The sequence below is a fragment of the Homalodisca vitripennis genome, unplaced genomic scaffold (genome assembly GCF_021130785.1).
Source record: "Homalodisca vitripennis isolate AUS2020 unplaced genomic scaffold, UT_GWSS_2.1 ScUCBcl_4980;HRSCAF=11472, whole genome shotgun sequence".
Classification (NCBI taxonomy): Eukaryota; Metazoa; Arthropoda; class Insecta; order Hemiptera; family Cicadellidae; genus Homalodisca; species Homalodisca vitripennis.
In genome coordinates this window covers 13,950-22,459 of record NW_025781084.1, presented here as the reverse complement: position 1 = coordinate 22,459, position 8,510 = coordinate 13,950, and the positions used below count along the sequence as shown (strand labels likewise).

Here is an 8,510-nt window from a genome sequence, read left to right as displayed (position 1 = left end):
CCTTTCGTTTCTTTAGACATTTGTTTTCATTTTCACCACATAAAAAAATATCAACACAACTAGATTCAGCATTATTTTTGCTACTACCTCAAACTCTTCTTCTTACATTATTAATTTGATAGCCAATCTCTGCCTAGTTTGAGTACTAGTGTTCACACTACAATTAGTACATAATTTAAGACCATAAGAAATCATCAATTTGTTAAACTACTACAGTTTTATTCCACATTGTGATCTTCCATTTTAAGTGTTAAAATTCTACTATATATTAAAAGTCTATATTACTCACACACGTATCCGAAACAGACTCCAGCTTGCGGAATTTGAAGAGAATGACGTAGCTGCTTGCGCCAGCCACGCACAGTTTTCTGCTCTCGGGACAGAGGGAGATGAGCTGGTATCGCAAGGGATCTTCTTCTGCACCACCATCCACGGAGCGAGTCCGAGGTTTCTCAAATACCTTATTGGTCTTGAGCTTGTACAGAACCTGTAACGTGCCGGCAGATGCGTCCCAGAACTTAATACTGCCGTCTGCATGCCTACAGTCAACAAAATATTACAGTCTCATCATACGTCAATAACAGATGATCAGATGCTACCGTTTACACTACAATTACACACAAATATACTTGAGCCCAAATTCTAGTAAATCACCATTGCATTTTTAAATGGTGTGACTTAGATTTGGCTTTAATTCAGGTTTAACATTCAAAGAGTAATATTATCCACCCATAGTACTAATAGGCAAATCATACAACTAAGTAAAGGAAATAAATTGAATATAACAGTTAAGTGATCAAATTTAACAGATTTTAGACACCAACGTTCCACAAGTATTAATAGAAATTATGTACATGAATGACGGACAATGTGAATTTTAGCGTACAGGTGCAAATTAAATAAAGCAAGCCTTGTACAAGTACAATTACATTTCATTAAGTTTTGTTTTCCATCTACATGCATAAATTCACTTATGCGTATAATTACTGAAAAATCATGGAGTTGAAAATTGTAAGGAGTTACTGTACTAGTATCCTGTTAACACTTTGTGTCACATTCTCTTTATTATATTGTCTTGAGTTTTTAACTTATATTATTGTTAAATTGGATTAATAGAAATGTTATTTTTATATCAAGCACTCAGTTGATAATTTTTAAACTTTTACGTATTTATAATTCTTTAGTTCCGTTCAAAAGTAAATCAATATAGGATACATCAGTGAAAAAAAATATTTAAAGGTAGAAATGTAAGTACAGTATTTTTTATTGACATATAATTTCATACTAACTGATGAATTTATTACAAGCAGTTATTATTAAAATGAACTTAAATTGGAAATTAAAATTATTTAATTATTTTACTGATACAGGCAGTAGGAATCAATGGGAACAAGAAGGATGGGTGAGGAGAAGGCTTATTAGCCAACTGGTAATGAGCTACCTCTACTAACGCACAACAGTGCTGACGTGTTTTGTATCGCAAAGTTTTGTTCCACCTGTTTCTGTTTCTCTCAGGTGTCAGGTTTATGTTGGGGGGGGGGGAGGGGGAGGGCATGTTCGGCCACCGTTACATCGCATCAATTACAGGTCTGTATCACAATTACAACAAGCCACCATTTGTAAACTGGTAGCTTCTACTAATTACTACACACTAGAATTGGCCATAATAAATCTTGTCGATTCTCCTTTTGAAATGAACCATTCTGATGTTGCCATGGTTCTTAACTATTACATGAGCTCCAATATTTATAATTCATTGCAGAATGTTTTCTTTTGACAGTATTAAGAATTGTGTATGTATAAATATATTTGAATGTGTTTTAATATTATATATAAAAGTAATAATTTTATTTTGAAATAATACTGTTGACTATGAAATTCAATATTTGTGTATACTTTAAGACTAATACAAAATGACAATAAGGAATAAAAAATATATTAACAATAATAACTAGTGACATTTGTGATGTTGATTCATTTTTTGCTATAGAAATTGCCTTGAAAAATTCACTTAGATTTGGCTCCTTACAAATAAAAGAAACTTTAATTACAATGTGAATAAAATGTATTTATTGGTCCATCTCTATAAACATGGTAAAAGCATCCAGATAAACAACAAATAATAAAACAGAATACGATTCTAAATTATTTTTACAAAATCTAAAAACTATCACTATTTTATATACTTTTTATTTTATTTTACATGTTGTTATATAACACCACATTTAAAGAAAATTGCTTGTAAATGACATGTTTTTTATGTTGATTATTTTTGTTTGTGTAAATATAATACATATTTAGACGCCTCACTATAAGTTGTTGTTAACTTTCCTATTGTTCAGATTGTTTACATTAAGAATGATTAAAAATTAATATATTTTTTATTTAAATTTCCAAAAATATTAGTTTTTAAAAGCTATCACATAGGTTATTATAATGTTACATACACCTGTGAGAATACAATTTTATATAATATGTTAATTATGAATGTTATCTTTAAATAAATCTTGTCTATTTTGTATCTATGATTACTGCTGGTATGCCTTACTGTCAGGAGTCTTAGTGTTCATATGGGAATTATGTGGCACAAATACTACAATGAGCAAGACAGTTTTGAATGGCATAAATAGCACTATCTGCTTTATATTTTACTTCCAGTTGCAAATTCCTTTCTTTTTTTTTGCAATTATTTTTTTCTGTAGTGATTTGTAGTACGGTTGTCACAAGCTACTCAATATAAAATGTTTTATAGAAATAATAGAACAATAGTGCAAATCTTTTTATATTGAATGTATAATATTTACAAACTAAATTTTATTGGAACAATATTAAATTTTTATTATTTAGAATTGATTGGTTTGCATTTATATCTTCTTAATGGACTATTTTTATCATAGTCCAGATCTATTGTTTTCAATTTTACCCTCAATTTCTCGCTTTCGTTCATTGAGTAACCTCTGACAACCATAATATACAAAGTAAATAACAGTGATTTTTGTTAGTTTTAGTATTTCTAATCAAAGTTTCTGCTGTTTAACACTAGAAACCGCTCAACTAGAATGTTCAAAGTGTGGTAATGTCAGATGATGTACCTTAAAGAGAATATGATCAAAGATCCATATAAAACATAGTCCAGCTTACGCGGACTTTATTATCAATTTGGTATGCATAGAAACAGCAGCAATGATACATTTTAAGTTTCATTATATTATTTTGCGGTCGACAACAAATGTACGTGCTTGCAGGGCCGGATCCAGGGAGGGGCAGGGGGGGCATGTGACCCGGGCGCCGAGTTAGGGGGGGCGCCGCGCCGGGCGCCAAATGATGGGATGAGGCCACCATAAAAAAACATTTACCATTTCTACTGTCAAGTGTCAATAGCACAATATAGTCTACGTACATACAATTTCTTACTTCAGTAAACTATATTTGCGCAAACCAAAAGAACATAGGCCTAGTAAGAAATATCTTTAAAGCGGCAGGGTATTTTCATAACTAAGGCTGTGGGTTGGCAACATTGTCTACGGCTTGACTAGGACTAGAAAGCGCAAGCGCGTCTCCCGCTCCCGCCCCTGACTAGTGACTCGTGAGTGTTCCCGCTTGACGTGAGCGTGAACTTTTGATGAGTTTTAGGTTAGATTTCATGTCGCAGTTGTATGAATATTCTACCTGTGACTAACATAGATCAACATGTCGAAAAAACCATCAGGGTGTTTCCACAGAAAGAAAGCTAAAGCAAGACAACAAGAGGCCGCGAAATCGTCAACTTTAATGTCATCATGGTTGCAAAATATCAAGGACCAAGGTAACTAATTTTTGTTGTATTTTAATTTGTTAAGATTCATTTTGAGTACAAAACAGTTATAGGCTATAGCGGCATAATAACAACAAACTTCAGTTTTAATGTTAAAAATAGTGGTTATAGATCATTAATTGTAAATATAGTTTGTTTATAGATATTTTATAGATTCGTTGCCTGAATGAAAATCCTCTCCCGTTCACATTCGTCGGCCGACGCCCACCACACCTTGCGTAGCATAAACACATTTAAATATTCAGAACTAAATACATTAAAAAACATATACATAAAATGCTTCTTTCACTTACTTTCTATGCTATTATTAACGATAGTTTTAATACGCTAACATACGTACTAAAATGTTAACAATACATTGATTGTAATAATATCCCCTTGGCCCTTACTACTAAAACAATTAATATATCGAATAGGCTGTAGGCTAGTACTGTAATAGCATCCCAAGCATTATTGGCACTATTTAACAACATTATATTTTTGTAACGTTTTTAGTTAGGCCTACATGATTTATAAAACGTTACACAATGTAATAATTTGTTTATGTTGTACATGTAACCTACTTAAAAAATTAAAATGTTTGGTCATGTGTGCATTTATGTCTGTTGCTTACAGACGAAGCCGAACCTGAAGCAACGAGAAATAAACCGTCTGTTCAAGAGGATGCGGTGGGAGAAGAAAACGCTGGAGGAGAAGATCTCATGGACGTTTGTGCAGAGGAAGAAGACAACAATGACTTTATTTGTGAAAAAACCACATACTTCGCATGCTACTGATTTTTGGGCCTCTTCTACATCATTTCAAGAAGCCGTTTCAGTTTCAGACTCAAAAGGGCCTAACCATGAAGAACAGGAGAGTGAATGTGAGTACAATTTTAATTTTAATGACCCTGGAACTTGGCCAACTCAGCTTAGTGACAAACAAAGATGTTACATCAAAAAAAAAAAGGAGATGTGGAAAACGATGATCATAATCCTGATTTGAGTAAAAGCGGTAGGGAGGGCCGAACCTTACAAAAGATTGGTTTTACAAAATTTTGAAAAAATGGTTCAAAGGTCAAAAGATCTTATTTGGCTTACAGCGAGACAATGAATGCTTTGTTACTGTGTTCCATGCAGGCTTTTTCGTCCTTTGAACACAGAACATGAATCAACAATTTCGTTTTTAGCAAGAAAGGAAGGATTCACAAATTGAAAAAAACTCAGTGACAAATTGCCAGAACATGAAAACTCCCAGTACCATAAGAAAACCTTTGTTTCATGGAAAGCATTAGAAACGTCACTTGGTAAAGGAGGGATCGACAAGGAGTTGCAGGATCAGATAAAAAAGGAGGAATCCCACTGGAGAGAAGTACTACGCTGTATACTAGATGCTGTCTTATTTTGGCAAAACAGGGTAGTGCATTCAGAGGGACAAACGAAAACTTGTAACTTTGCAGATCCAAATAGTGGAAAATTTCTGAACACTATAGATTTAATTTCCCACTATAATGAGACCTTGCGTGAGCATATTGGTCGCCATAAGAAAGGGCAGCTCAGCTATTTTTCTCACACAGTACAAGATGAGTTTCTTGATCTCATTGCAAATGCAATTAGAGAAGACATAATTCAGGACATAAAAAAGCTAAATATTTTTCATTGATTTTCGACTGTACCCTGATGTAAGTAAAAATGAAACAAATGACTGAAGTCATTCGTTACATTAAATATACTGACGAAGGGCCAGAGGTATGTGAAAGCTTTTTAGATTTTTTTACTGTGAGTGAAAAAACAGGCGAGGGGCTTTTTGAAAGCATTGCTAAAAGCTCAAAGAAGATGGTCTAGACTTGATGTTTTGCAGGGGCCAGTCATATGACAACGGAGCAAACATGGCTGGGAAATACAAGGGTGTCCAGTCAAGGATTGTGCAAGAGAACAAACTGGCCTACTTTGTCCATGCTCAGCCCATTCCTTAAATTTAGTTGGGGTTCATTCAGCAGAGGCCTGTGTTGAAGCACAATCGTATTTTGGTATTATAAACAGCCTCTACAACTTCTTTCATGGCTCTACATCAAGGTGGGAAGTTTAAAAACAACATGTTCCCCTTTCGTTAAAATCAGAAAGTAAAACAAGATGGTCAGCAAGGATTGATTCTGTGGAGGTTATTTATAAACATATGGACAAAGTGCTCTCTTCTCTTGAAGACAACTACCATGAGTTCTCATCTCCTGAAACAAGAGCTGAAGCTAAATCGCTACTTAAAAACATGAAAAGGTTTGAATATGTTATTATGACATGCTTTTGGTATTCAGTCCTCAAGAAAATTGATAGAGTTAGCAAGTTTCTACAAAGAGAGGACACAACAGTAGACAATGCTGCAAGAAACAAACAAGGTCTTCTAAATGTATTATCTTCAACTAGGGATTTAACTGTTTCAGAGGCAATTGATGAGGCAACATTTTTAGCTAATAATATGGGCATAACAGCAGAGTACAAGGAAACGAGAAAGAGAAAGAAAAAGAAAATGACAGGAGACACACATGAAGATGATGGGCCAAATTTTACTGAAGAAGAAGAAGAGCTTTTCAAAAGATCACTTTTTCAAATATGTGATAGAATTATTAGTGAGCTAACTAACAGATATGATGCGTTAACAATCGTTGCTGATAAGTTTAATTTTTTGTGTGGGGATCAAATAAAAAAAAATGGTTTGTTAAAACTTTGAAAAGTAAAGCAAAAGAATTAGCTACAACATATGCCAGTGACTTAAATGAAGAAGAGTTTGTGAATGAAATAGAGAGTTTTAAATTTCATGCCTTAAATATGGAAGATGGATTGGAAGACGCAACAGCAGCATCTTTGCTCAAAATATTGCATAAGAGCAAGTTGAAAGAGGGTTATCCAAACATATATGTAGCTCTTAAATCTTTCTAACGTTTCCAGTCTCTGTAGCATCTGGAGAGAGAAGTTTCAGCAAATTGGAAGCTTATAAAAACCTATTTAAGAAATTCTATGAAACAGCAAAGACTAACTAATTTAAGCATTGTATCAATTGAACATGAAAGGGCTTCTTTGATTTATTTTGATCAGATAATTAACACATTTGCAGCAAAGAAGGTCGGAAGATAAAGATTCTATAATTGTTAGTATTTTTTTTTTCTAAAACAATTGTATTGTTTTGGATTCATGTAAAATTGTAAACTAGACATTTCTATTTCATTAAAATAACACTTTCTTATTCAACCTAAGTTTTATTTTATTTCAAACCCATATACAAAGCATATAGTAGTAAAACTTATGGTAAATAGTTTGGTATCAGGGGGGGCGCCAAAAATCAAGCTTGCCCCCCCCAGAAGAAATGATAGATCCGGCCCTGCGTGCTTGAATATTTTTTTACTTGTATTTTTATCTATTGCGATTGTCACTGTGACAATGGACTGTACAGTACTCACCTGTGAGAATGATCTCATTGTAGCTACAAGACGTAGGGCTCCACTCCCGCCACAGATGGGCCATTCTCGCTCGCTGAAGCCTGTGCGCTTCTGGGTCCGAGAGCCCACCGAGTAGAAGGCGGGGATGAGGTCAGACGGGCAGTCCGCCAGGTAGGTACAGCAGGTCACGGCAGACTCGTGCAGGTCCATGGGATATGGGTTCTCGAAGCAGGGGAACCCCTGACTCAACAGGTCTATCACCACCAGGTCATTGTGCAGTAGAACCACAATGGCGTATGGTTCTTGCAGATCTGTCCAACATCAGTCAATTGTTTCTTTACTTCCTTATCTCCAGTTGTATCCCATCACTTAATGATAATTTTTTATCACACAATTTTAAATTAATTTTTATGAATGTGAATATAATATCGAAGAAATATTAAAGAAAATAGAAACATATAAAAATTTTAATGTATTTTTAACAGTAGCTGAACTTTGTAACAGTTTGTACCTGTGATTAAATTCTATTTAAAATTTTAATTATTGTTTTACAACATAGTTAATTTATTTTATTTCCATTTTGCAGGTTATTTTAGTAACATACTAAATAGTAATAACAATTGCAAATAATATAGAGTAGTGCTTATAAAAACATCATATAAAAATTGCTATAATATTCTAATTACACAACAATCTTATTTCTCATAATTGCTAATAACACAACTAATGAAATATAAACTCTCTGTCAATAAGGTCACTTTCAAATTCACAATGACATTTGAGAATATAGTAAATTGAACATAGATAACGTGATTAAACTAACAAGTTCGCTAGTCATTAATTAATTTTCTATAACTAAATACAGGAATTCTGATTATCTTTCCACACACGACATATATCTTTCTTCGATATATAAATAGTAATAAAAAGAGGATAGTGGTAATTTTTTCACCATGTTTTCATTCAGGCTGTTCCATATTGGGTCTTTTTCATGTTTTTAATTTATTTTGTTCATGTATTGTTCTACTGTGTTCCTTTGTTGCCAATTGTAAGCATTTCTGTGCTTATTGTTCTTAGAGAAAAAGATATTGACTAAGTTAATTAATATATATGTATCTTTAAAAAAACTGCAAATTTGAAAATGAACTTGCTAAAATTGCTGTAAATATTTTATTATACAGCAATTGTTGTTTAACAATTTTTAACACAGGGGATATAATTAAATGTAAACCAAGATCGGTTTGTCTTAGCTAAGTTACAGAAACTATCCAGTAACTGTTTGTGCAG

The 8,510-nt window shown here is 33.4% G+C and overlaps 1 pseudogene; it reads right to left on the bottom strand.

The window, feature by feature from the left end:
• Positions 1–289: 289 nt before the first annotated feature.
• Positions 290–7,535, bottom strand: LOC124373163 (annotated as a pseudogene).
• Between the last annotated feature and the right edge of the window lie 975 nt (positions 7,536–8,510).